This window comes from Theobroma cacao, chromosome 3 (assembly GCF_053813885.1).
Source record: "Theobroma cacao isolate CCN51 chromosome 3, ASM5381388v1, whole genome shotgun sequence".
Taxonomy (NCBI): domain Eukaryota; kingdom Viridiplantae; phylum Streptophyta; class Magnoliopsida; order Malvales; family Malvaceae; genus Theobroma; species Theobroma cacao.
In genome coordinates, this window is record NC_142641.1 from 3042288 (window position 1) to 3046394 (window position 4107).

The following is a 4107-nucleotide window of genomic DNA, read 5'->3' on the forward strand; positions in this document are numbered from 1 at the left end:
GATGATAACAAAGGTTGATGACTTGGTCATGTTGTATTTTTACTCTCCACATCAGTGTCACATAGTATAAAAAATGACAAATGATATTTTAACTAATAACTCAACTATTAATCATATGAATTTATTTGATAAAACTAAAAATATAAATATTTAATTAACATAATAAAGATAATTTTTAATTTTTTTTTAAATAATTCAAATTTTTTTCAAACATTGTACCTCTTTTCTTTCTTCATCATGATTATCATGATTACTCGTTTTCCTAAAAGTGATAGCTATGAAAACCATGGGCCATATCTTCACAAGTGGGAAGCTCTGTAGAAGAAAGTATTGAATATTGAATATTAAACGAGGGCAATTATCTTAGTAATGGCAGGGAAAACCATGCATGCACTTTGAGAGCTTGGTCAATTGACTCCAATTCTAATTTTTCATCCTCCACCTTCAGAGAAGATACATTCACAATGAAAAGAAAACAACCATTTTCAATAGTAATCGAGCTTGAAGTTTAAAATAATTGAGGGAACGTGGAGACCACGAGTCTCTCTCTATATTATATTTCAACTTGTATATATTATTGATTATTATGTAGAATTTCAGTTTCAAAGAAGACAAATATTATTCTATTAAGATTGCACTGTTTGTTTTCTTTTGGTGTGGACTCCAGTAGGTTTTGACGCGGTTTTACTTGGAAACTTTACCTATTTCGTCTTCTTCAGAGAAACTTTGAGTAAGTAGGACAAGTTGAGAGGAAGAAGTACAAGAATTTAAAACTCATGAAGTACAAACAGGGGTTTTGATATTACTATTGATAGCAAGCTCGAGATATCTTAGAAAATAGAAGTGGAAGAGGAATACATAAAATGAAGCAATTGTAATTACACCAATGATGATGATTATTATATAGCCTACTTGGTACTTATACTTTGTTTTCCTTTTTTTTTTCTTTCGAAAGAAAGCTTACCAAATAACAATTCTTTTTCTAAAATGGGTGAAAATGTTATGATTACAATTTTAATATATATTGTCACGACCCGGTACTCTCTTCGAGCCCGTGACAACCGCCGCGGTGTCCCGGTAGACACTTATTGCCCGGAATGTCAACCCGAAACCCCGCAAGGCTTTACTATCAGTTTCTTTGTTCCCTTGTGAGCAACCATTGTCAAATATCGTGTTCTAAAATATTTTAAGCTGTTTCCAACTTTAAACAAATAAAATATTAATTTTTCGTCTCACAAGGGTATTTTGGTCATTTTTCTCAAAAATTTTAAAACTGGCTAAAACGTAATATACAAGTACAAAACACACAATTCATATTCAAAATGAGTTTAAAAGTCTAAAATCTTCATTTAAAACGAAATTATGGTTATTTGAATATAATAAGAAAATAAAAGAAATATTAAGTAAAATATTCTATTTTCTTATAAAACAATATTTATAGAGTTATACGTGAATAATTTTTATAACGTAAAAGCTAAATAAATTTATACATACTTAAATACAGTAAGCCAAAATATTTAATTTAATTTACAATAACAAGAGTGCCCCCGAATAAACAAAAGTAAAGAAGACTGTGAACCTACGGTTTGAAAAATGCAGATCCCACTGTAGTCCTCGATGAGATCAGCTATCTACAGTCTATACTGAACCTGAAATGGGTGGAAAGGAGGGTGGTGAGATTATAAAATCCCAATGAGTAAACAAACATCATTATAAACATCTAGAGTTGAGTACATTGAGACAATAAAGTAAATCATCATAAACTGGGTTATACAATTAGAACACATCTCGTTCAAAATACGTAAAAAGGCTTATGAATCTCATAAAAATCTAGGCTTGTGCCATAAATCCATTCTCGGGGACACCTTGGCCGAGGCATCCTACCGAGATCGCCAAGGCTATTAAAATTCACATTTCACATAAATCATGTTTTTGTTTTGAAAACATAGCCGTTCCTTGGCGTTGGCTGAGTTCTCCCTCACGTGGTGGTTTAGCGTGAAGTGAACCCTAAACTTTACCCCAGGAGATACCCTACGCGCCTCTCCGTTCGAGGTAAGAATATAATGGGGTTTACCGTGCCCCTCTAAAAGGCTGGTCCATAGAAACCCCCTACTGCAGTGATAAATTAATATATAATCCACCATATAATAAAACTCAATAACATGATATGGCAATTTTGTAATTCGTAGTTTTTCAAGGTAACCAAACAATTCGTATTTCAATACAATTGCCAACTAGCCAATCATGCTCGATTTATCATAAGCCAGTTAATTTAAACAATCAAATTGCCACAATTAACAGTCTCCGTGTACTCTATTTTTCAAAATCACTATTAATTTCAAAACAATTTATAATTTAATTTCATTGAAACTCATTTATTCATAAAACATGAAAATTTATCTTTTTAAATTTCTTTTTTTCATAGAATTCATGAAATCATCTAAAAACCACCCTAGATAATTAAAATGACAGTAAATTTACTCACAATGTCTAGAATGCAGACTTTCGAAGCACTCTGTCTACTGGTCCTCGGATGCAATTTCCTTGCCTTTATCGGAGGACTCACCACCTCGACACAGTACAAAATCAAGAGTTTCACCAAGTTGGTACTAAATCAAAATTAAACTAATTTAGACTACCAATGCATGATATGGAATGCAAAAATGCACTGGTAACTATCTAAACCCGGTATTGGCCTAATTCGTCTTATCACCCGATTAAATTCCTAACGGGTCCGTTTAAACTCCAATTTAATTCTTTTCAGTTTCTATACCTCAATTGCACCCAAATTAACTTAATGTCCCTCAGTGTGGTGCAAATTATCAGTGCCAACAGCAAATTACGAAAATACCCCTAATGGGTAAAAATTCGTATTTTTGCTTCGAAAATTCCCATTGTTTTTCTAGGCTCATAATTCATTATTCCTTAACCAATTCTCCTAGAATAAAATCAAACTCATCCTCACTCACTACATGGTAAATTCAGCCATTAATGGTTGGGAGAGAAAATAAATTCTTTTCTTGTTGTTTTGTTTCTAAATATGCTAAACTAACTAAAAACACTAACATAAATTAAAATCAAATAAATCCAACAACTTTCTCTCTCCTAACCCATTTTTTCAGAATTGAATTCATCATGAAAACATGTAATTTAATCATGGAAAATAAAGAGAAATGCTTGGGAATAAGAAAACTCAAGCTTAATAGAAAAAATCTCACCTTTTTCACTTAATTTCCTTGAAAATTCACACTTTTTCTTTGATTTTCTCTCTCTAGGGTTTTGTTTTTATTTTCTCTCTCTTCTTGCTGGTTTGGCCAGCCATGGGGTGGAAGATGGGCTGATTTTGTGCCTTTTAAAAAGAAAAATAATAAATTAATAAAGGCATGACACATGGCATCATGTCATTGGCCCGTTTTTAAAATTTTAAAAATTTAAACATTTTATCTCCACCACATGTTTAGTCAAGGGTCAAAGATGAAGACAAAGGAAGACCATGTGCTGGAAAAAATATCCTGGTGGTGAAAAATTACAATTTTGCCCCTGAGGTGGCAAAATTACCATTTTACCCCTATACTCCAAATTATACCGAAATTAAAATTTTTCACTTCTAAACCTCAAATCATACTCCAATAAGTCAAATTATACTCCAATAAGTCAAATGGGGCCAAAAAATTCTTTTCTAAAATTCTCATTTCGTCCCCAAGTGGCAAATAACCGTTTTGCCCCTAGTTAGTGAAAATTCCGATTTGACTCCAAATTGATCCTCAAACTCCAAATTACCATTTTAAGTCATCCATGAACTGTGAAACTCTTAATCTCACCTTAAAATTCCTATTTGATCTAGTTCGAGGATTAAATAAACTTTGTTGTACCTCTAGGTACAATACCGACTTTTGTAAATTTTTCGGGACTCTCCTAGCATGCAATCATTCTATCATCACATGTATGTCATGAATAGTATTTTATAAGGTCGGGCTTTACATATATACTTTATATAGGGTTCTTTTTTTAAATGGACCACATGCTTTAGGCGTTTCTGATAATAGACTTCCCCATAATTTTAATTGTTTTTAACCAAGAGAATTAAAATTTAGATAAAATTGCCCT

The 4107-nt window shown here is 32.2% G+C and overlaps 1 long non-coding RNA gene across 1 annotated transcript; it reads right to left on the bottom strand.

The window, feature by feature from the left end:
* Positions 1-1461: 1461 nt before the first annotated feature.
* On the bottom strand, positions 1462-3321 carry LOC148763461 (uncharacterized). Its single transcript, XR_016025032.1, has 3 exons — positions 3219-3321; positions 2486-2569; positions 1462-1649 (listed from the first exon to the last, which is right to left on the bottom strand). It is a non-coding gene; the product is annotated as an uncharacterized LOC148763461 (long non-coding RNA).
* Between the last annotated feature and the right edge of the window lie 786 nt (positions 3322-4107).